We start from the raw sequence: 26,923 nt of genomic DNA, 5'->3' as shown, positions 1-26,923 counted from the left end.
AGAAACATGCTACTGTGCTCTTTTTACGTCTGTCAACAATCGCTATTTCCTCATCATATTTCTGGAAGACTCGTGAGCTGATCCTTTAACTCCTGCAAAGTAAACGGGCATACTTCTGCTTGTTCGACATAGGAAGAAATCATTTCCATTGCTTCATCTGTGTGTGTGGCTCCAGGACTTCTTTGTTTTCCTCCACCCCTGACTGGCCGGTAAAAATCCCTGTGACAAAACTAATGATGTTGAGCATCTTTAGCACAATGGTCCTCATCACGGATGTGTTCCAATACTTCGCGAGCACAGTCATCATCTAGCCGTTCGGCTGTCCCAATACCAGTATCTCTCAGTTCAAGTTTCACCAATTTATGAACAATATTTCGCTTCGCACCGGGAAATCTGCTATGTTTCTCCCAATTAGAACGAATTTCCTCGCAACGATAGAAGCAGCTTTTATTGAAACCAAGTACCTTCTTACATGGTCGAAAGTTCGACATTGATGCTGCAGGGGCTTTTGTCAAAGTTCTGGATTATTTTACTACTTCTGACAAGCGCTGTGCATTTCGGCTTCAGCCGGGCTACTCTTAATAACTCACGATGAGCAGCGATTTGCCTCTCCATACCAGACTGTAGTTGCGTTTTCAGTCCTTTCTGTTTCACTTTAACCACATCACTATCTGCCAAATTGCTATCTCATATAAAACACACCAACGTATGATTTGGAGCATTCATTTCAAATGTGCTGCATGCACAACGAGAGTAAACTCACACGGGAAAAGGACTTTTGAACGTGGCTCTCGCACAACACCGTAAGATCGGGCACTGCTAATGTGGTGTCACCGCCAGACACCACATTTGCTAGGTGTTAGTCTTTACATCGGCCGCGGTCCTTTAGTATACGTCGGATCCGCATGTCGCCACAATCAGTGATTGCAGGCCGAGCGCCGCCACACGACTGGTCTAGTCTAGAGAGACTCCCTAGCACTCGCCCCAGTTGTACAGCCGACTTTGCTAGCGATGGTTCACTGTCTACATACGCTCTCATTTGCAGAGACGACAGTTTAGCATAGCCTTCAGCTACGTCATTTGCTACGACCTAGCAAGGCGCCATATTCAGTAATTAGAATGAGTTCTGAACAGACAATATTGTGAATCATGTACCGTCAAGAGCGACGTTTATCATTAATGGATTAAAGTTAAGTATGAAACTAATTACGTCCGCTTTCTGAATTCTAATTCCTTGTCATGTTCCAGACCTCACGTCAGTATAGTCCTTCCCTCCTCACGCCAGCCTGCGTGAGCCGAAACGCGTGCATTTCGGCCTCCTCTAGTAACACGATGTTGGCTCTCCTGCCAACACAACAGCTAACAATGAAAACAATAACAAATAAATGGAAGGGATGAGAGCCTCGGCTGTTTGCATCTCAGTAAAGGCAGATCTACACCTCTACACCTGGAAGTGAGACAGATTTATATCTTCCCACCGGAAATTTCTTTTCATCGATTAAGTTTGACTAAAAAATAAATGAAATTTCTTTGGCTTTGAACTGTATGAATGCTTAATAGTGCACAAAAATGAAAAACTAGATGCTTTTATAACACGAAATTTCATGCTCTATGTCTTTTGTTATCTGAGGTTTTTCATTTGGAGTAGCCGTTTTTGAGTTACAGACGTTGGAGTCGAGTTTTAGCCAAGTTGGTAGAAATGACCGAACATTGACAACTGATTGCGACCAACACCGCTGCACCGATTCTGACATTTAGGCAGATTATTCTACGCAATAACAGGAGAAAATCTGAAAAAGTACCAAAATTTCGTGGTTTTCCCCACACAAAATTTCGTCTTTTTTGCCACAAAAAGGTGTCCCGAGGGTTTTGAAGGTCGAAAACTTGGATTCTACGTATTCACAACTACATACACAACATAAAAAAATAAAATCTTCTACCTCATTTTTTGCAAGCAAAGGGCCCTCTTTGTGGCGCGGTTACTGGACTGTATCCCCCATATTGAAGAATCACACGGCGTGAGAGCCGGTGATCTTGGAGGCCAATCGATTTCACCCCACCTTCCTACCCACTCATGAAAATTGCCATCCAAAAATGCGCAGACACTGATTCCGTATTGCGGTGGAGAACCATCTTGCTGCCAAATGTGTGGTTTTGTACAACTTCTGGTACGGTGATACTGTCTAATTCAACAATAATTTCTCTAAACATTTCAACTTACCTTCGCGCAATCACAGTCCCATCGAAAAAATAAGTGCCAATCAATCCATTGCTGCACATACCAGCGTAAGTCGTAGGTCCAGGAACATTTATCTCCTCCTCAGTGACAAATCGCGGTTTGTCAGAAGACCAATGCACGCAATTGTGCTTGTAAACTCCTCCATTTAACTTAAAACTAGCTTCATCAAACCGTACGATTTTTTTTTTTTTTTTTTTTTTTTTTTTTTTTTTTTTTTTTTTTTTTTTTTTTGTAAAAGTTAGGACCACCTTCGCTGCGGATTCACGTCTTCGATCAGGGTCATCCCCATTTAGGGCGTATAGTGACGTAGGCTTATAGGGCTTCAGATGCAGCGTCTGTAGCATTCTCTTTAAACTTCTGCCAGAAAATTGTTTTTCCTTGGAAGCTCTTGTGGCAGATTTCTTGGGTGACCGAGCGAATGCGTGTGCAAAGATCTGCAGATTTTCTTCAGAGGTTACTAATTTTGGGCGGTCACTCCGTGTTAAGTCAGCTGCAGAACCTGTCACCCTGAACCTTCGATTTAATTCGTAGATAACTTGCCCGCTTGGTGGCTGCGTATGCGAGCACTTTTGAACAAAAAATCGTACATCTTCATGATTTCTATCAAATTTCCAATATATCTGTAACGCAAACACGCGCTGTTCTGTAGACAATATTCTGTTTTTAATGCACTCTTTTCACTCTTACGATGAATGCAAAAATGACGCCAAGGCTCTGATTGTCAGCTGTTAATAACAAACTATCGCTTTTTAAACAAACTCCTCACGCACAGATTTCGCGATTTTGCAGTGAAATGGATGTAGCTTAATTACTTAGTTAAATTTTAACTGTGGATAGGAACGTGCAGCGGCTAACTGACTTACGCTGTACATGGTATTTTACGTGTTGTGGTAAGGCAAAAAGTTTCGCTCGGTGTGTCCGTGACTGAGGATTGTTTACCAATTTCATGTTACAAACCTTAGTTCTTGGACGATAACAGTGACTGAAGCAGAGAATTATCAGATCAGTACGAGATCGCAAAGTTTCGTTAGAAGATGCCTCTATAACTAAAATAACTGATTTCTTCACACAAGCAGCAAATTTTAGGCTTTTTTGGTTTTTATTGCTGCAAATGGTAACAGAAAATTTACTGCTCCGCAAATATTTCGTGCGTTCTGTATTTGTTTACATCCTGTTTGGAGTCCACAAGCATGAGCAACAAAAATTACCGATATCTATCACCTACGAATGGACTGCAAAAAGTAAGTTACAAATTAGTACAACATCCAAAGCAACTTTTGTTGAATGCTGCACCGTACTTCGAAGTGACACAGACACATGACATTACTTTTCAGCACAGTCACCAAGTCTCTGCAGACAACGATCGGAACGTTCTACTAATCGATGAGAGAAATCCGCTCCTTAGCGGAGGGTTGTATGGGCGGGTGTTTCCAAATTTCCCAAGGCTCTCAAATGTTCAAATGTGTGTGAATTCCTAATGGACCATACTGCTGAGGTCATCGGTCCCTAGACTTACACACTACTTAATCTAACTTAGACTGACTTACGCAGTGAACAACACACACACCCATGCCCGAGGGAGGACTCGAACATCCGGCGGGAAGGGCCGCGCAATCCGTTACATGGCGCCTCAAACCGCGCGGCCACTCCGCGCGGCTCCCAAGGCTCTGCGCACCGTGTATGGGTGTCGGATTGTCGTGCAGAGAACGGTGCGTTTGCTTAAGCTTCCCCGACTCTGGTTCTTTATGGAGTTGCGCAGCGACGTCAAAGTGTTGCACAGCAAGGTTAGCCATTAATGGTTGTGCCCTTTGCCATGAACTCAGAGTACACAGCTCCTTCACAGTCGGAGAAAACATTGGCTATAACTTTCCCTGCTGATGGCGTAACTTCGCATTTCTTCCGCGGAGGCAAGATTGTGTGTCTGCATTCAACAGACGCTATCCTGTTTGGAGGTGTGAAATGGACAGATGTCTCATCGCCCGTAATGATGCGTCTTGGGAAATCGTCACTCTCCGTGGCGTAGCACTCAACGAAGTGCGGAGGCGCCATTATCATTGCGCCTTTCACGCACGTCACAGAGATCGTGGGAACCAGCGAGTGCACTATTTCCGATACTGTAGACGATCCCGATCGTTCGAATGATCACTGCCTACTGAGATGCGCATCTGCCGAACAACGTACATGTTACTCGCTCTGCGATTCCTGCAAATCAGTTCTTTGATTGCCTGGACATCACCGGTCGGGGCCTAAATCGATGAAATTCTTTCCCCCTCGGCTTCACCCAGATCTATGCGGTCTTGGTTAAATTGCTGACACCATTTCTCTACGACTGGACACACATTGTATCTGATCCGTCTATGTACTCCAGAATTGGATTGTGGATCCGTGTGTAGTTTGGACAATTTGCTCGCGAAAGTCGTACCGTCCCGAGTACGTCGACTTCAGTTTACGTTTGCAATTGCCGCGCCATTGCACTCGTACACTGTGATGCAGCTGTTATCTGTACCACAGCAGAATTGTGAGTGCGGGAAAATCGAAATACGTGTTCTCGTCTGATAATGCTCTTATCTGGTTGCACACAGTCGTAACGTGGGACGACATGTGTAGCTTACTTTATGAAGTCCGTAGGTACTTTCCAGAGAGAGTCATTATCAATACCACCCGTAATCTGTGAAATATTTCTTGCAATCTTCTTCCCCTGGGTAATAATTCCTCAGTTCCCCTTTGTCACTTCACATGTATTATTATTATTAGTAGTATTTTCGATTATTCCCATTTAAGAGAGAGTTTGAACTTGAATTCCTTTATGATGACTGTTTATGCTTTTTCTGAGCCCAAATTTTCTTCATGTGTTCACTGTGTTGTTTCTTTCGCTCCGCTGTTCATTTGCATCGTGGTCTCTTCTGTGTTGTGGTGTCAAATTTATGTTTTTTGATGATGTTCCTGAATTCAGTTCTATTTACTGCATCGTTTACTGTTATGTGTGCTTGTCTGAGGTCCTCTTCAACTTCTTTTATCCATTTTGTTTTTCCCCTGCCTGAGTTGATGACTTTAAGAATTCGCTTTGAAATTCTGTTTTCATTCATCCTGTGGATATGTCCGTAGAACTGCATTCTTCTTTTCCTTATTGTATCCGTAATCTTGTCTGTGTATTTATATAATTCTGATGTTGGTCTCTTCTTCCAGATTCCTTGCTGTTGTATCGGACCAAAAATTTTCCTTAGAATTTTCCTTTCTTGTTTCTCTATTTCTTTGATTTTAGTTTGCCCACCTATTTGTGTTGTTTGAGATGCATACAGTGCCTCCGGAAGTACGACAGTGTTGTAGTGCCTCAATTTTGCGTTAATGGGTATGGACTTTTTGTTATAATACTTCCACGTGAGTTTATATGCTTTCTGTAGTTTTTTTTATTCTTTCCTCACTGGCCTTTAGGTTGATCCCTGATGGCTGGATGATTTCTCCCAGGTACTTAAAATGTGGTACTTGTACGATTTTCCCATGGGTTGTCACAATAGGCAATTTGTCTTGTGGCACTCTTTCTATGTACTGGGTTTTCTCATATGAGATTTGCAGGCCAGTTCTTCGTGCAATTTCGTGTACCTTCTCTATGGCGTTAATGGCTTCTTTTATATTATTTGTGAGGATAGCAAGGTCATCTGCAAAAGCTAAACACTTCACATTGAATCTATTATCTTTTCTAATGCCAATTTGGATTCCTTTGACTTCTTTTTCCCATGTCCTGATAATTTTTTCAAGAATGATATTAAAGGATAATGGTGAAAGTCCGTCACCCTGTCGCACTCCAGTTTGGATTTCAAATGGTTCCGAGATATCCCCCATAAATTTAATCTTGGAGACTGTGTCAGTTAATGTTTCCCGAATGATTGCTCTTGTCTTTCTGTCAATGCTGAATTCTTCCAGCGTCTTGCAGAGCGCTACTCTGTCTATTATTATTACTATTATTATTATCATTATTATAATGTACACCTCATGTACTAAGTACATTGTACTATTATACATGGAGGTACGTTCCGTGTGTGCAACTAAACGAAAGGCAGTTTGTTTATTGCCATATGAGTTTCGCTTCTGCTATTTGTGAAGCATCTTCAGTGACCTGTAATACCTGTTTTCTACATACTGAAGAGCCAAAGAAACTGACACACCTGCATAATATCGAGTAAGGTCCCCGCAAGAACGCAGAAGCGCCGCAACACGACGTGGCATGGACTCGACTATAGTCTGAAGTAGTGCTGGAGGGAATGGACACCATGAATCCTGAAGGGCTGTCCATAAATCCGCAAGGGCACGAGGAGGTGGAGATCTCATTTGAACAGCACGTTGCAAGGCATCCCAGATGTGCTCAAGAACGTTAATGTCTGGGGAGTTTGGTGGCCAGCGGAAGTGCTGTAACTCGGAAGAGTCTTCCTGGAGCCACTCTGTAGCAATTCTGGACGTGTGGGGTATCGCATTGTCCTGCTACAACTGCCCAAGTCCGTTGGAATGCACAATGGACGTGAATGGATGCAGGTGATGAGACAGGATGTTTACGTACGTGTCACCTGTGAGAGTCGAATCTAGACTTATCAGGTGTCCCATATCACTCCAACTGCACACGCCTCACACCATTACAGAGCCTCCACCAGCTTGAACAGTCCCCTGCTGACAAGCAGGGTCCATGGATTCATGAGGTTATCCGCATACCCGTAAACGTCAATCCCCTCGATACAATTTGAATCGAGATTCGTTCGACCAAGCAACATGTTTCCAGTCATCAACAGTCCAGTATCGGTATTGACGGGCCCTGGCGAGGCTCAAAAATGGCTCTGAGCACTATGGGACTTAACATCTGAGATCATCAGTCCCCTAGAACTTAGAACTACTTAAACCTAACTAACCTAAAGACATCACACACATCCATGCCCGAGGCAGGATTCGGACCTGCGACCGTAGCGGCGCGCGGTTCCAGACTGTAGCGCCTAGAACCGCTCGACCTGGCGAGGCATAAAGCTTTGTGTCGTGCAGTCATCAAGGGTACACGAGTGGGTCTTCCGCTCCGAAAGCCCATATCGACATGTTTCGTTGAATGGTTCGCACGCTGGCACTTGTTGATGGCCCTGCACTGAAATCTGCAGCAGTTTGCGGAATGGTTTCGCTTCTGTCACGTTGAACGATTCTCTTCAGTCGTCGTTGGTCCTGTACTTGCAGGATCTGTAAACTCGTGAAATGGTCGCACGCGAAAATCCCCACTTCATCGCTACCTCGGAGATGTTGTGTCCCAACGCTCGTCCGTCCACTGTAACACCATGTTAAAACTCAGTTCCATCTTGACAACCTGCATTTGTAGCAGCAGTAACCGATCTAACAACTACGCCAGATACTTGTTGTCTTATATAGGCGTTGCCGACCGCAGTGCCGTATTCTGCCTGTTTACATGTTTCTGTATGCCTATACCAATTTCTTTGGCGCTTCTGTGCATATATATAATAAATGTGTTATACTGTATTTACAGTATGTTACTATGTTAGATTTTGTCACGTTTTTCTGGGGTTTTTCCGATTAGAATTAACTTTCGTAGCACAAATTCGTGAGGGGAAAATATCGATCGGCGTTACTAATCATTTCCAGTGCTGTTAGTTCATATGTGTGGAACTGGCTCCAGCTGGCTGGTTTCCGGCGTTTTTTCACCTACATTTGTTACAATACATCATGCACTGGTAATTGTAACACCGAACGATAATTTCACCCCACAAATTTGTGCTTCAAAAGTTAAATTTGAAAAACAAGAGAAAAACAACAAAATTTATCATAGTAACATATTGCCATTACTACATAGTACATTTATTACATGTGTGAAAAGAAACATCTATTGCAAGCCACTGAAGGTGCTTCACAAATAAAAGAAGCGAAACGCGTGTGACAATAAACGAACTACCTTTTATGTAGATGCATAGACGGAACATACCTCCATGAGTTTTGAAGCAACTAAGGAACGACGGAAAAAAGAAAATAATGACATTGTACTATTAGTTCAATACACAAGTCTTATTAGATGTAGAAGAGATCCGAAAGGCCCTACTCCTGCTAGGTGAATTGAACAGAATAAAAAAAAAAAAAAAAAAAAAAAAAAAAAAGGAGTACATACACAGGAGAAAGCATGTGAAAGCAATAGCAGAGAACGCAAATAAAAGACTGATTTGTTGGTAAGGTATCTCTTTTGAGAAGACTTTAGACAAGACACCAGGGCGACATAATCTAGAGTACTTCTACAGTATTTGGGGTCCCCATGAACTGGATGGATTTAAATGAGTAGGGCGCTAAATAGCGAGGCCGTCAGCGCCCCACCTCAAGATCCTGTGGCTCTCTTGTACGAGTAGCTACTCTAGTGAAAACGAAAAGCTTAGGACACAGAAATTTTTCGTATAATTTCCTGTACATCCACTCATACCGTTATCATACGTTAACTGTATTAATAAAACAGTTGAAAGCATAGATATGTCTGACTGATCGCGGAATTAATATCATGAACCAGCCAACCAGAAATGCATTAAAATCTTTGCCCAATTAAACTGGGCAGGAGTCCTTATGAGCTAATCCCGACAGCAGAAATCTCAGCAATTCACGGATGCGGTATGGTAATCTGGTAATCGTCACAGGTCGGTATCACTCACACAGAAATTTCAAAGAAAAGTTGAGTGAAATCCACTGGAAATCTTTGGAAGAAGCTAAATTTACAGAAGTGGAACTTCTGTAAAGTAGTAACTAGTGTTACCGCTGTATGTTTCACGTAGTGATCATGACAGGTTACGATGCATACCTTGACATACGGAGACGCGAGTGAAATGAGATAGTGAATCACTAATGTTAGTGCAAAACTTCCTCTGCAAGGCATTGGCTTCACTATAGACGTGAGATACACTACGTGATCAAAAGTATCCGGACACCACAAAAACATACCTTTTTCATATTAGGTGCAATGTGCTGTCACCTACTGCCAGGTGCTCCACAGCGGAACTCACGGACTTCGAACGTGGTCAGGTGACTGGGTGTCACTTGCGTCATACGTCTATACGCGAGATTTCCACACTCCTAAACATCCGTAGGTCCATTGTTTCCGATGTGATAGTGAAGTGGAAACGTGAAGGGGGACGTACAGCACAAAACAGACTTCGTCTGTTGACTGACAGAGACCGCCAATAGTTGAAGACGGTCGTAATGTGTAATAGGCAGACATTTATCCACACCATCGCACAGGAATTCGAAACTGTATCAGGATCCACTGCAAGTACTATGATAGTTAGGCGGGAGGTGAGAAAACTTGGATTTCATGGTCGAGTGGCTGCCCATGAGCCACACATCACGCCGGTAAATGCCAAAAGCGCCTCGCTTGGTATAAGGAGCGTAAATATTGGACGATTGAACAGTGGAAAAACTTTGTGTGGAGTGACGAATCACAGTAGACAACGTGGCGATCCGATCGCAGGGTATGGGTATGGCGAATGCCCGGTGAACGTCATCTGCCAGTGTGTAGTGCCAACAGTAAAATTCGGAGGCGGTAATGTCATGGTGTTGTCGTGTTTTTCATTGAGGGGGCTTGTACCCCTCGTTGTTTTGCGTGGCACTATCACAGCACAGGCCTACATTGATGTTTTAAGCACCTTCTTGCTTCCCACTGTAGAAGAGCAATCGGGGGATGGTGATTGCATCTTGCAACACGATCGAGCACCTGTTTATAATGCACGGCCTGTGGCGGAGGGGTTACACGACAGTAACATTCCTGTAATGAACTGGCCTACACAGTGCCTTGACCGCCGGCCAGGGTGGCCGAGCGGTTCTAGGCGCTACAGTCTGGAAACGCGCGGCCGCTACGGTCGCAGGTTCGAATCCTGCCTCGGGCATGGATGTGTGTGATGTCCTTAGGTTAGTTAGGTTTAAGTAGTTCTAAGTTCTAGGGGACTGATGACCTCAGAAGTTAAGTCCCATAGTGCTCAGAACCATTTGAACCAGTGTCCTGACCTGAATACTATAGAAGACTTTCGGGATGTTTTGGAACGCTGAATTCGTGCCAGGCCTCACAGACCGACATCGATACCTCTCCTCAGAGCAGCACTGTCAAGAATTGGCTGCTATTCCCCAAAAAAACCTCCAGCACCTGATTGAACGTATGCCTGCGAGAGTGGAAGCTGTCATCAAGGCTAAGGATGGGCCAACACCATATTGAATTCCAGCATTACCGACGGAGGGCGCCACGAACTTGTAAGTCATCTTCAGCCAGGTGTCCGCATACTTCTGATCACATAGTATACGTGAATGTAGATATCATGATAGCGGCTCCTTCCCATTTTGTCCGTGCTCCTGTTGTTCCTGCTAATGCCCCCGTGTGACATCAGTCGGTGATTCATCATCTAATCGGATTGTTACTGCGGGCTATCTGTCATATTGCATTGAAAACACTGTGATAGTAATTGCGAATATGCCAGTTATGAGCAGTTCAGTATCGTGATCCACAATTCTGGCTAAGTTGATAGCACTTATTGGAAACGACCGGAGTTTTTACCTATGAAAACGGCAACATTCTTTCTTCCAAGAGACTAGTCCTGCAAGGAATGCCTTAGAACTGTGAAGTGTTGAATGTATGAAAAAGGATACTGATATAAATAAAACTTTGAGGAGGTAGAGGGATGGAGGGGAGAATGGTAGTTAAACGAGAAACTATAATTTAATGATTTGTTATTAGAATAAATGCCGTATTATTTTCCTTTATATAATCAGATGAAATAAACTAAAACAAAATTACGGAGAGAAGTCGCAGTTAAACTTTTTTGTACCTTCTTGTGCATTAACTGCCACTAGTCTGTGTAATTTTAGTTCATTTCGTCCGTTTATGCAAAAGAAAATAATATGGCGTTTGTTACTTCAATACCTCCTGCAATTACGGATTAAACTGCAGATTCCCGGTTAACTACCGTTGTCCACTCTTTCCGTTTCTATTTGCTGCAAATAAATCTTAATGGTTTCTTTGCTACAGCTTCTAATTTATCTTCAGTCTACGTTTACAGCGAACAGCTGAAAATTATTGCATGTCTCTAGACTGTCGTTCATAATAAGCCGTACTATCTACAATCAGTATATCAGCTCCAGTCGAAATTTAGCCGAAAAGACTGCTATGAAAAAGTAATTCGCAAACTTTTACCAGCGATCAGATTTGTAGCAAGAAGGTTAATGTTAAGATACATAAAATTAAATGATAAAAAGATAGACGTAAGTGCAGCGAAACATACCATCTTTCTATAGACAAATAATATATCACGTAATTGGTATTCCAACTGCTAAGCCCATCTTCAATAGCAGCGCATGCATAATACGAGCTAAAATAAAAATTGTGAGAAATTATGGAGTCTGAAGTTCAGGCATTTATAGACGGTATTATTATCCTCTGTCTGTGTAAGCTCTCTAAGCTCAATTTTTTATCGTTAGTTTCACCAGCGCTCTTCGATATAGATGTGACGCTTTCTGGGGGACTATACAGTGACTGGAACAGTACCAGAACTGAAACAGCGTGTGAACCTGAATCCTTCCTCTGCCATAACTCATATTTAATGAGACAGATCCCCACATCACATTAAGTAGACGGCATAGTTCTGTGATCATATTAGTTATACCTTATTCTTCATATACATGGTCTCCCAGGAGGATCGGTCAGTATACAGGGATATGATAGTGCTACGAACACTTGTTCAGTGGAAGAAATGTGTTTCACAGTAGCAAGGATGAACAAGCGCTCGTATGGCAAGCGTTTTAAAGCCCATGTTTACTGGACATTTTTATTGCTTTGTCCATACTGCCACCTCTCAGAACATGAAAAGCAAAGCGCTTGTGGTAGAAGAGATTTGTTTCACACATTGAATTTGGAAAAGTGCCCGTAGCTTTTAAGGTATGCATTTTGGAGCCCAGGTTTATTAGAATTTTTCGTTTCGAATGATCATTTCTGTCCTATCCCTGAATACTGACCATTCATCCTGGGACGCTCTCTATAATGCTGTTGGGAGACTGGAATGAGCGAATGGTTCTCTGCTAGAGATGGGTGGAGGCGTAGATGATGAACGCAGCCAAGGTATGTTGTCAAAGTTCTTTACTGTCAACCTCAAACAGATGTTGTGCACCGTGCAAACAGTAACCAGATGTCATACGATTGGCGTTGAGCCCTGCACCCAGATGCGCTGGTGTGGGCGGGCCACAGTGAGAGCTTCTTGAAGAGGCAGTCCAGTAGCGAGCAGCTTCGGCTACCAGCAAATTCCAAGCAGCCGGCTGTTGTTGAGTCAGGGAAGCGTGACAGCATCCCAGGTAGTGTGGCTGGAACGAGGCACACCATCAGTCAGCCTAGTGGCACACAGTGTTGACGTCCGGGTGGCGAACCCTGGACCAATGGTTGGGCCGCTGCGTCTGGAAGCGTGGACACCAGTGGCACATGGCTATGAGGACATCCGTTCGTACCTCGGACCAGGAAGTAGGAGGAGGATCTCCAGCAGGCAGTCTCATGGAGAAGGCAGCAGAGTGTGACCTGACAGCTGGGCCATCAGGCAGTTGTTGTTCGCAGCCCAACTTTGTTGATGATAACTGAAACCCCTGGGCTAGCAGGACAGAGCGGATGTGGTTATATTTGTGAAAAGGGGCCAAAATAAGTTACTGTCAGTTGCACTCAACATATAAACTTTATTTCTTAAAACACACGATCACACAACCAAGAATCAAAACTCTCAAGGTATTAACGAAGAAACTCCTTTGATTTAACTTAGATCGGTTGAAGGCCATTTCGAAAATCAAAGGCGCAAGGCTTACGCAAGGAATTGAGGTACAGGAGTTCCTCCAGAGGTTTCACTTCTTTAGGAAAAAATTTTTTCTTCAATATAAACAGGCTGAAAGCCTTAGGGTTAAATTTTTCCCATAGAACACGGCTGAAGGCCTCACATTAATCAAGAACAGCGTTACAGCTTAAGGCCGAGACAAAGATTTTCAGAGTTTAATCTAAATAGGCTGAAAACTCGGCTGAAGGCCGCATATCAACAAAACAATTTAACGGCTTAAGGCCTACGAAGAGGAACTTTCAATTTGAAAAGGCTGAAGGCCTCATACTAAAGAATAACAATCTTATGACTTAAGGGCAAGACAAGGATTTTGAATTTTTAAGAGAGATTAAAACTCGGCTGAAGGCCACACACCATGCAGAAAACAATTTTACGGCTTACGGCCTAAACGGAAGAGCTTCTAAATTTCAACTAAAATAGGATAAAGGCTTTATTCTAAAATGTTTCACATAACACTTGGCTGAAGGCCACATTCGAATCCCAAACAATGTCACGCCTTAAAGCCCAGACAAAGAAATTTCCGATTCTTAATTTAAGCTGGAAAACCCGGCTGAAGGCCACATAAAAATAGAAAATACACTCCTGTAAATTGAAATAAGAACACCGTGAATTCATTGTCCCAGGAAGGGGAAACTTTATTGACACATTCCTGGGGTCAGATACATCACATGATCACACTGACAGAACCACAGGCACATAGACACAGGCAACAGAGCATGCACAATGTCGGCACTAGTACAGTGTATATCCACCTTTCGCAGCAATGCAGGCTGCTATTCTCCCATGGAGACGATCGTAGAGGTGCTGGATGTAGTCCTGTGGAATGGCTTGCCATGCCATTTCCCCCTGGCGCCTCAGTTGGACCAGCGTTCGTGCTGGACGTGCAGACCGCGTGAGACGACGCTTCATCCAGTCCCAAACATGCTCAATGGGGGACAGATCCGGAGGTCTTGCTGGCCAGGGTAGTTGACTTACACCTTCTAGAGCACGTTGGGTAGCACGGGATACATGCGGACGTGCATTGTCCTGTTGGAACAGCAAGTTCCCTTGCCGGTCTAGGAATGGTAGAACGATGGGTTCGATGACGGTTTGGATGTACCGTGCACTATTCAGTGTCCCCTCGACGATCACCAGTGGTGTACGGCCAGTGTAGGAGATCGCTCCCCACACCATGATGCCGGGTGTTGGCCCTGTGTGCCTCGGTCGTATGCAGTCCTGATTGTGGCGCTCACCTGCACGGCGCCAAACACGCATACGATCATCATTGGCACCAAGGCAGAAGCGACTCTCATCGCTGAAGACGACACGTCTCCATTAGAGATGGGGGATCCGCTCTTGAACTAATGCATAGAGTTGCATCTTTCAAAGGAGTGAACAATCAGTGATTCAGAAAAAAAGAACGGTAGCTCCAAACGTTTCCCACGGCAGAGAGAGAGAGAGAGAGAGAGAGACGGAGCATATCAGCAGCGCCTCTGCTGGTCAGAGCACAGTGCGCGCCACACAACACAGCCAGCGCCGGCCTCTGCCCTGCTTCTACCTTGGCTGCCTGCATTGTGCAGTGCCCCATTGGATTTTGTGTTTCACATATGCCGTGCCGTCTCTGTGCGTCGTCTGCCGCCTGCAGTGTCTGGCGCAGCGTAACTTCGCATCGCACTCTGTCGGCGATCGTTTCAGTCGCACGTCCTGCCCTCTGGGCAGTTGATGCGAGCAACAAGACAGAGAGCCACCTAGCGGATAACATAGGAACTACTTGCAACAACCTGCTCGCAAGGGAACGGACGATTTGTCTCGGAGCGGGTGAGTTCACCGCTCCCCCCCACCCTCGGAACTCGCCCGCTCAACGCTCGCCCCACTGTCTCAACTCTAGCCAGAGTGTTGAGAAAAGCGACTCAGGTGTCACTCTGGTCTCTACAGTCTCAGCTCACGCAGTAATACAGCTCGTGGCTCGACCTGCTCGACTCAGCGCCTCTGCATCGGAGTTCGTCTCTACTGGATATTGTTCTTCGTAGTAATACCGCTATGTATATTACATTATTATGTTATGTATACATCAATTGTTTTTATTTTATTTTTCTTTGTTTAAACTGATTAGATTAGGTTCCTGACGACTCCTCTTACTATAGGATTTTTATTATGGACATTCGAATTTACGCTTTAATTACGAGCGAACCGATAAACGTATCGCAAAATGTGATACACCAATATTTTCCTTGTTTTATTCTGCGTAAGGCTATATGCAGCACTTCCGTTTTACAGTCAAATTTATATTTTTTTTCTTATTCTGGTACGGATTTTGCGATTTTAGGCGTCTTCGGAAGGAAACGTTCACTTTAAAACTATATGGCTTGCGATGTATTTGTATGAGGTTAATGAAATTTTAATACATTATAGCCAAATATATTGTTAATGTAAATCTCAAGTTACAACATTTTCCGATCACCCAAAAAACCACGATAGTGCAAAATAAATCAATAATCCAAAACTTTGTCATATCGTGGAAATTTCAATAAACAATACAAAATTCTTACTCATTATCTGTGTTACTTCAAAATAGGATCAAATAAGATCAAAATACAGGTATAGTACTGAAATAAACCAAGTTTAAAGGGCAATGTGCCTTCCATTTATTTTCTATTGTAAATGAGTGGTGAGTCATGAAAAAGAGCTAATTCATTTCAGGGAGTGAACAGTTCTGATCAAATCTCTGAAAATAACAGTTTTGCCCATCTGTAGTCTCCATTCGTCCCTCCATTCACGCCTGTCGCGACACCACTGGAGGCGGGCTGCACGATGTTGGGGCGTGAGCGGAAGACGGCCTAACGGTGTGCGGGACCGTAGCCCAGCTTCATGGAGACGGTTGCGAATGGTCCTCGCCGATACCCCAGGAGCAACAGTGTCCCTAATTTGCTGGGAAGTGGCGGTGCGGTCCCCTATGGCACTGCGTAGGATCCTACGGTCTTGGCGTGCATCCGTGCGTCGCTGCGGTCCGGTCCCAGGTCGACGGGCACGTGCACCTTCCGCCGACCACTGGCGACAACATCGATGTACTGTGGAGACCTCACGGCCCACGTGTTGAGCAATTCGGGGGTACGTCCACCCGGCCTCCCGCATGCCCACTATACGCCCTCGCTCAAAGTCCGTCAACTGCACATACGGTTCACGTCCACGCTGTCGCGGCATGCTACCAGTGTTAAAGACTGCGATGGAGCTCCGTATGCCACGGCAAACTGGCTGACACTGACGGCGGTGGTGCACAAATGCTGCGCAGGTAGCGCCATTCGACGGCCAACACCGCGGTTCCTGGTGTGTCCGCTGTGCCGTGCGTGTGATCATTGCTTGTACAGCCCTCTCGCAGTGACCGGAGCAAGTATGGTGGGTCTGACACACCGGTGTCAATGTGTTCTTTTTTCCATTTCCAGGAGTGTATTTCTTACGGGTTAAGGCCTGGACAAAATTTTTCAACGTTTGATTTGAAAAGGCTGAAAACTCGGCTGAAGCTCACATACCAACTTGAAGCCAATTTACGGCTTAAGGCCTAGGCACAAGGAATTTTCAGTTTTAATTCTGAAAGGCTGAAACTCAGCTGAAGGCCACATACCAGACAAGAAAGAATTTTTTTGCGGCTTAAGGCCTAAGAAGAAGAGCCTTGCAATTTTTATAAGCTAAAACTCGGCAAAAGGCCACACAGAGTACTTAAGACTAAAAGGAAATCATTATGTAAAACACAAGGAGCGGCGCTCAGAAGGTTCCAAGGCTCAGCTTGGGAAGGTAACACTAACGCACGTTTAGGTGAGACAGGCAGCTAGACCGACAACCTCTTATTCGAAAGGCAACCCAACTCAAAATGGCTCAAATGACTCTGAGCACTATGGGACTTAACATCTATGGTCATCAGTCCCCTACAACTTAGAACTACTTAAACCTAACTAACCTAAGGACATCACACAACACCAAATCATCACGAGGCAGAGAAAATCCCTGACCCCACCGGGAATCGAACCCGGGAACCCGGGTGCGGGAAGCGAGAACGGGCAACCCAACTGAAAGCCAGCCGACGAACCAACCAACAAGATCAGTTCTGCTCCACCCGACCAGCAAAACGACAACAAGATGTCAATAGCACAACGTTCTGGATGCCGGTGCCCAATCCAGCTAAGTGAGAATAAACGCCCAAAACTACCAACAACACCTCAGCTGTCGAACTATACGCCATGCTGGACAGCATCAACATGCCGAGGAAAATATATTGCCAAAAACTACGTCAATGACCAGGGCGGGTCACCGGAACGTCAACGGCCACAGGGCAGAAGATAAAGCTGGTACAATTCATTAATGAAGGAATGAATTAAATTAAGTTAAACACCACACAGGAAGACAGCTGCAATTCTAGCCGACTTCAATACATACACGTTGTTGCCCGCGGGAATCTCCCAGAAAGCGACAACCAGGATCAAATGAAGAGATGTGATAGCAGTCGAAGCTTGACAGTATGTTAAGTCAGCACTCAACTTTAGTGTCCACGATCGGTGGGCGACGAACTTCGTAACCCTCGCAAGAAGCGCCTCACAACTCCAACCGCTAGTGCACGCCGCCAGCAGCTCCGGCCTGGATACGTGCCACGGGAACTTCCTCGCTGCTCTGCCCCAACGGACCGACTGCCACACACAGCACACCCAGAAAATACATCCGCCACAACAAAGATAGTACAGCAGTACTAGTATCGATACACGCTGCTGCTGCCACTCACAGAGAGAAGACTGCAATGTTATGGTGGTAACCGAAGAAGAAGTAAGACACCAGTGGACTGCAACCAATGATAAAAAAAACAAGGCATGACGCGAGACAGCCACGGCTCATTAACTGTGTCAGGAGAGTGTCGGGCGATGATGATTTTTATCATCAGTCGGCTGACTGCAAACTGCACATTAAATATGGCACTGGGCTCCTGTGTAACTGTACTATTACAAACAGAACCATGGTGATGAGATCATCAAGGATATAGACCACATCATAAAATAAAAATACATATTTACAAAAAGGGTATATGCTGATTTTACTTTCAAAAATGGTAAGTGAAAAAGTGTTCACAGATGTGGGGTAGCTCAAAAAGATTTGAAACATTTTCATTTACGAAGCGATACCAAAATTCGTAAATACATACAGCTGACAAAAGTAAACTGTATTGTAATAGAAGCAAAAACATTCCAGTAACATGGATACACTGTCCTCAGTCACCTTAAAACTCACTACAGACCATGTTCCCTAGAACATCTCCTCTTCTGTTATCATGTCCTTTCACTAGTGTTACTTTTCGCTGTTAATTACGCTAGACATTGTAGGATTACTGTTAGCTTCCTAAGTTAGATGTGAAAATAAGTCCAAATATGCCCTGCACTAAAAACTGTGCCCTCTCCTATACAAATTTTTGACTCCTGAATTAAGTTTAAGAACAACATCTGATTACAAAGAATATATGGAAATCTACTTCTGCAATTAACACTTACTTTATAAGCGCAACGTTTTTCAGTAGACATTGCAAAAAGGAACTGAATCTAAGTAAGCATGAGCAATCATTCTACGTACCACACAGGCATAAAAGTGTTTAAGCAAAGTGGCTTGTAACTATTTGTGGCGCATTTGTAATGTGCTCCCAGTCTGTCATCGTAATAACCAAAGCATAAGACGAACACAGTTTATGTAGGAAAGGCTTTCCTCATCAGCTAAAGAATCTATTTTATTCATGAAAGTATGCACAGAAATGTAAAGATAATATTCGTAGCGATTACTGCTGTTGTTAACGTACATTGCTACAACAAAAACATGAAGTTATGCTATTGGAGGCAGTGAAGTAACACTTTTTCAGATCAAGTGATACTATTCCACCTGTTGAAAAAAATCGGCTTAATTTGTTTAAATAAGAAAACACGATAAGTGACTGTCGAGAATGTTTACATATACAGTCATGTAATTGCCCTCAGTAAGTGAATAAGTCTCAACGTTACAGGTGTTACTTGTGCCTGGAGAAACTGTGGCATTACAGATAACCAAAGTGCAAGAAAATTGAACAAGCATGATCCAATATAGATCACAAACCATTTAGAAAGATTCAATAATAGAGAAAGCGACTAAATTTACTGTATTACCCTTCGTAACAATTAATAGCAAACAGATTCCATCCCGAGCCTCAAAATGAATTCCTATCATACAGACATAAAGAACTAACATCTATTTTCTGGACATGCATCCAGCACATGTAAATTACAGCAGCTTTGCTATTTGAATAAAAAAACAGTTAAGCCTGTACAATACATCTGTCGCGAATGATTAACAAGACCGTAAAGCAAGTGTGCATTTTCTGCATGCAGCCTAACAAAATCCAGGTAGTGATCTGATTGGTTTATTGACTCAGAAACCCAAAGCCTACTTCCTGTAAACCTCACAGACCACACCACAGATAACCATTCGGGTTGCAATCGATAATTGGTGTATAATAACTTCTTTTTGGAGTAACTCTACGGTGATAATATGTGAAATAATTTAAATGTGCAAAACAGCTAATTGAACTGTAAAGGTTACAATGTAACAGCGAACTTTCACTACCCTCCCACTGTATCTGATAGCAGATCTGGAATTTTCTTTACATAGAGAGCACCAGAGAACATTACGAAATTATTGTACCACATCATATTAGAACACAAGAATTTGAATACTGACTAATAGCTTACAACAAAACAACAATCCTATTCTTTTAACGCAAAAATGCGAATCTAACAATATGGCAGAAGAACATCTGTATCACCACACTAATGGGCCTCAATTCAGTAAATGTGAGTTCAGTCACAGAATCGTAGATTACAGTCAACATTAATTAAATTATTGTTCAACAGTGAGCTCTAAGAACAGGAAAAAATAAATTAGCATAACACATGACTATAATAAAAAACAACAGTAAAGTTATGGCTTTTCAGAGAGTTCTGAGGAAAAGAAAATATTTAAGTGCATGATTATAATAAGAAGAAATGAATGAATTTATGCCTTGGCAGCGAGCTGTTAAGTGTCAATTAAACTTCAACTTCATGAACTGCAGCATTACTACCATATAGACAAGTATAAAAAATCACATGAAAGTCTAGTCTTGCTCTCAGTGAGCTATCAAAAAATAAGATTACTAAACATAGTACATATATTGACAGAGTGAGGAGAAATGTAAGTTATAGTAGACAATTCCAAATTAGTTATAAGTTCTCTTACAAGATGCAGTTGTCATTTGTCATACTCTTTAGAAACTTCGACTCAACAGTGAGCTCATAAAATTGGAGAAAGTACTGTACTGTATAAATCATTGTAAGAGTAGACAAGGTAAACACAAAATTAGATAGAAAAACACACCCAAACAACACTAACAAGAATATTCTTTGTTAAATGAAGTTCTGGACGCTTACTTATGTGTAGTAATCTACACAAAGATGAAATCTATTGATGCTGATTATGTTATAATGTTGGTATTAGACCAGTTAAAGTCTTAAGAAATAAAATGCAATAAATTGTAGTAAATGAGACTGCTGGCAGCACTTTATCCTAATTTGCCAACCAAAATAAGATAAAAGTGATAATCGAATCGTTATGAAACACTCTTACATCACATGATACAAAATTACAACAATGAAGAACATATTTATATTGGCAACCTACCCAGGTGGTATATGACATGAACATACAGTATGACTTTTAGTTTTGGCACTAGAACTACCACACACATGGGAATTTTCAGTGACTTGTAAGTTTGCAGCATGACACTGCCGAGGGCATATTGTTTTTTTACCACACTTGTCCAACAAAAGCTATACATATCGTTGGTAGACTGGGTCATGGCTGTGGAGCTAGTCCATATGATGTGTCCCAGGATCCAAGCGATTGAAACTGGGCTGCAACAGTTAGACCTACAGGTGTCACCCCTCATTGTGCAGTCCTTCTGCCATAACTGTAGCTTCTGTTTCCAATGAGTGCTATTCTGCTTGGCTATGGCTTGTGAGAAGAACTCCATTAGGAATGTCCATCATTTACTGTGAGCCAGTAGTAAGCTGATCACAATGCTCATGCCCCCGTGTGTCCACGTGCCAACCTCTAGTAATCTCCTGCAGCCCTAACATAATTCTACATGATAACATTTAGAAACAATTAGTGATGAATCTAAATGAATAAATGTACAGGACTCCTGTAGAAAGTGACATTCTAAAATCCATTCTTACTGCATGAACTAAGAATAACTATGACTAACCAACAAATATAGTTACTAAGAGTATATACAATGGCACAGCCTCACGGTCCTTGTGGCATGTCCACAATCTCATCACCTACATCAAACCTTACATAATACAACGTAATACCAGATAAGATGTTTCAGGTACTCACTCACTTGTCTGCATTCACAACTAAAATGACAGTAAAAAATGTCCATGTACACAGCCTCAACACATAGTTATCAATACACCAACAAAACGAAAATTTTCAGTCTCATGTGGGTTACACAAGTAAGATAAAATGCTTCATAATTACACAATCTACAACTGGCATTGCAAATACAAATCAAAATTTTCAGAAGCCCAGTCTCAATACATATAATACACATAAAAGATAAATTGTTTTCTTATCTAGCGTGAGAAGAAAATGGGGTTCATAATATCACAATCTATATCTAATGTGACAGAAATGGAAGGAGAAGTTCTCAGGAATAGTCAACAAGAAAATGGAACAGCTGAAATACGACCATTGAAAGTACAAGGAAAATCACCTACAAGTAACAAAGGTAGGTCCACTGAAAAAGAAAATTAAACATAATCGTAAAAATTTACAAACAACTGTAACTCAGCCACCACCCCTACTCCAGGAAGACATATCATCATTCAGACGTTAGCAATTTACTTATATAGAGAAATATACATCCTACCATTGGAAAACAAGGCATTCACATACACACAGATTGACATGCTAGTTCATGAGATCATACTTATATAAAATCAAGTGCCACCATGAGTAAAAAAGAAGAAACATTACTGAAAATATACAAAATCTGTCTTCACTTGATTTACCAAATATATTCATGTGCCACTCAAAAATACCCAAGAACTTCGACTAAAGAAAAGTGTGTCGCCTTTTATTTTAACCATTCATACTAAATTACTATAGTAAAATCTCATGGTAAAGGTCATGTCCCACTTCCTTCTTCCACCAGCATTTGCCTCCCAACAAGTTCTCATAAGTATCCCTGTGCTGGCCATGCTGCTCTTCCTTAGCTGATCTGTGTGATCTGTCATTTTCTGTAAAACAGGTTCTTATTAACACCTTTCAAATTTACAACTGACACAAAAGAGGTGAATCCTAATGTAAACTAAATGACGAAATGAGGCATTTCAGTTATAATTATCTGTGCTCCTCTTCATTCACACAGCAGTAGGACATGATGTTTTTGACATCAGCAAAATACCTCAAAACATCACAATATGGGACATGAATCCTATTCTTCTACGCACTGGTAAATAATTCATTCGTCAATGAAAATAATATAAGCACAGATCCATTTTTTCAGGTGCTGACAAACATCAATTTGAACTTTCTATCACAAGTCATAGCACAGAATAATTTTCTGAACCACCGTCCAGTTTCAGTCAGTCACAAAAGGAAGAGACATCTCTCCGCAACAATCTCATATTTGTTGGGAAACCGCTGATTATTACATCTATTACTATTTGCACAACAATGTAAAAGACATAAAATCATAACACTCAACACGCCACAAAGAAAACCACATAATTCACTTGACAACAAATATACAAATCATACTAACAGTTGAATAATCCTGAGTCCTTTGTGGAACAATCAGTAACATTCTTCACATCACTTACACCTGTCATGTAGACCAAAGATAATCACTTGCAAAACCACATTCACTTGTCAAAACACCAGCAGAGAACATTACTTAATTTAAACAAGTGAACAACTATACTCTCAGAACAGAAAATTGAATAAATGCAAAATTCTACAAACATATCAGTTAATGCTTAAAACTCAGTGCGTGGGAAAACATTCACTCATGACAACCTGTCCTAGTTAAAAAAAAAAAAAAACAGTCATCTTGATTTACCATCACTACTTCAAAATAATGTTCGCAACATCCAGTACCAGTGCATTAAAACATTCAGCAGATTCATATGAGGAAGCAGTTGTGGCAAAGCAACACTACATATTTATCAGACCGGACACAATACAAAGAATAAGTCGCATACAGCTCGCAGAAAAGAACTGGAATATGGGAAGAGGTGGTGCTGCGTTGTGAAAACACGTATTCGCTTTAAAACCATTTATTTCTCCAAACAATCAATTCCCCACTTCAAGAGCATGTGCAGTCGCTTACCAATTATGAAGACACCATTATCCTACAAAATAACAAAAGACTCTGTTAATAGATTTAAACATTATCACAATTCGTAAAAACTCAAACACGTACACAGAAAATTAGCCTTATAAATTTACATTTTCCATAACACACATATTATCAACTGCAACGACAGAATTACTTATCTGCTGCTTTTCCTAAAGCCAAACTTGCCGTTATCTGACACATTCACAATTTTGTTTTCCATTCTTCTGTACATTATTCTTGTCAGCAACTTGGATGCATGAACTGTTAATTAGATTGTGCGATAATTCTCTCACTTGTCAGTACTTGCAGTCGTCGGAACTGTGTGGATGATGTTTTCCCGCAAGTCAGTTGGTATGTCACCAGACTCACACATTCTACACACCAACGTGAATAATCGGTTTGTTGCCACTTCCCCCAGTGACTTTAGAAAATCTGATGGAATGTTATCTATCTCGTCTGCCTTATTTGATCTTTAAATGTCCTAAAGCTCTTTTAAACTCTAGTTCCAATACTAGATCCCCTATTCCTTTTATATCAACTTTCGTTTCTTCTTCCATCACATCAGACACTTCCCCCTCAAAATGGTTCAAATGGCTCTGAGCACTATAGGACTTAACTTCTAAGGTCATCAGTCCCCTAGAACTTAGAATTACTTAAACCTAACTAACCCAAGGACATCACAAACATCCATGCCCGAGGTAGGATTCGAACCTGCGACCGTGGCGGTCGCACGGTTCCAGACTGTAGCGCCTAGAACCGCTCGGCCACCGCGGCCGGCCTCTTCCCCCTCACAGAGGCCTTCAATGTACTCCTTCCACCTATCCTCTCTCTTTTCTGCAGTTACCTGTGAAATTCCTGTTGCACTGTTAATGTTATGATCTTTGCTTTTAATGTCATCGAAGATTGTTCTGACTTTTCTATATGCTGCGTCAGTGCTTCCCACAGTCGTTTCTTTTTCGATTTCTTCACATTTTTCATGCAGTCATTTCGCCATAGCTTTCTTGCACTTCCTTTCTGTCTCATTCCTACGTAACATTTATTGCGATATCTCGATTTCGCCTGTTTCCACCACTGGGGCGCTGTATGTTTACTTGGGCTAGAGGGCAGTTACTGCACCTTCTCGCGCACGCGTTGTGGGTCTTCTGCAGCCTGTATAGATGCCGCCGCGCTTGCGCTAAGAAGTCAGTTCTGGCGAAATCGTGTACCAGCACTCTCACCTGAAGATGGCGGCCAGTTGGACCGCTGAAAAATTGTGTCAAGATGACGTTATGATCTGGCAGCACACCTGAGAAGAAATAAATGTCACGTAGGAATGAGATAGAAAGGAAGTGCAAGAAAGCTATGGCGAAATGGCTGCATGAAAAATGTGAAGAAATCGAAAAAGAAACGAATGTCGCACAAGGCCCACAACGTGTGCGCGAGAAGATGCAGTAACTGCCCTCTAGCGCAAGTAAACATACACGAATCTCTATGGATCCTTTTAAAACACAGTCCCAATAGCGAGATGCAGGGGCAACCATTTGTGTCTCGGCATACAGCATTCTATGTCCCTCGGTGAGACAGTGCTCCGCCACTGCAGATTTCTCAGGCTGAAACAACCGTGTGTGCCGCTGGTGCTCAACACATCGGTCTTGAATGGTCCGGATTGTCTGACCAATATAAGCCTTCCCACGGTGGCAAGGGATCTTGTACACACCAGGCTTCGTCAAATCCAAGTTATCCTTAACTGAGCCAAGAAGCGCTCTAATCTTGGCTGGCGGACGATAAATACTTTTGATATGATATCTATCTAGAATTCTTACTATTCTCGAGGAAATGCTCCCAGCAAAAGGCAGAAAAGCCACCGATTTGCAGGTATCTTCTGGTGGTTCAGGCGAAGGTCCAAACTGGAAAACACGACGGATCTGTTTATCTGTATAGCCATTCTGCTTGAACACAACGTTGAGATGGTCCACTTCTTGTGTCAAGCTTTCTACGTCTGAAATGGCATAAGCTCTTCTCGACAACTTCCGCAGGACTCCCGTACATTGGAACGATGGATGACAGCTAGAAGCATGCAGGTAACAGTCCGTGTACGTAGATTTTCGATAAACACTGTGTCCCAGTGTCCCATCATCCTTTCTGTACACCAGAACATACAGAAACGGAAGCTTTCCATCACTTTTCACCTCTATGGTAAACTTGATGCTAGGATGCAGGGAATTAAAATGATCTAGGAGGCGGTCAAGAGTTTCTGTCCCATGAGGCCACACCATAAACGTATCGTCGACGTACCTCCAGAAACAGGTAGGTTTTAAAGACGTCGTCTTCAGCGCCATGTCCTCAAAATCCTCCATAAAAAGATTTGCGTCTATCGGGGACAATGGGCTCCCCATAGTTACTCCGTCAGTCAGTTCAAAATATTTGTCATTGAAGAAAAAGTACGTCGACGTCAGCACATGGCGACAAAGCTTGGTTGTTTCCTCATTGAGTTCCTCACCAATTAATTACAAGGGTTCTTACAGAGGAACCCGGATAAAAAGCGACACGACATCAAAACTCACAAGCAAATCACAGGGACTAAGAGACAAGGAATTCAATCTCTGAATAAACACAATAGAATTGGGAATTTCTGAGAATGTACGTTTGGAGCACAGCATTGTAAGATAGTGAGGCATAGACTGTGGGAAAACCGAAACATAAGACAATAGAAGCATTTGAGATGCGGTGCTACAGACGTATGGTGAAAAATAGGTGGACTGTGCGAGCTAACATCCCAAAGATCTTCGGGCTCACATGCGGTTCCTCTTCGTCGAAATGTCTTGGCCCAAACTCGTCTAGGGGTTTTCCGCACGTGCCGCATTGCGCGCCCTAAATAAAACACTTTTGACCCTTTGGTTAAACTGTCTGACTAATAGCAAGTTTGCGAAATACAAAGTTAACACAACATATAATAACACTAATAATAAAATCGGGAGCTAAATTAACGGCCCATAAATGATGTAGGCCACACAGTTGCAATTTCGTTAGAGTAATGTTTATTCAGAAAGCAAACTAATAGCAAAAGTGGCCGTATTTACAGCTACTGTTACACTCGAGAGCATATCCACTTGACACAGTTCGATTATTCACAATCTCATTGCGAAATACAAGTTATCTACGCGAAAAGTTAAAGAGTCCAAACCAGGCGCGCAGGTGTTCACCGCTCAGAGACTAAGTCCCGCGATACCACTCAACGCGAAATTTTCTAAGTCGTTTCACTTCCTAGCTGCCTAAAGACCTACTGTCCGCTTTCGCGTCTGCATCCGAACTGTCCCCTTTGCTGGCTCCAGCCGGACTGAACTGTCCGCTTTCGCGTCTGCACCAGCAGTCTCTCTGCCCGTCCCCGGCCGCGCTTCCCGCCCGCCGAATATCATCGCTCGA

This window comes from Schistocerca cancellata, chromosome 9, assembly GCF_023864275.1.
Source record: "Schistocerca cancellata isolate TAMUIC-IGC-003103 chromosome 9, iqSchCanc2.1, whole genome shotgun sequence".
Taxonomy (NCBI): Eukaryota; Metazoa; Arthropoda; class Insecta; order Orthoptera; family Acrididae; genus Schistocerca; species Schistocerca cancellata.
The sequence above is the reverse complement of the archived record's forward strand: the minus strand, read 5'-3'. Positions refer to the sequence as shown.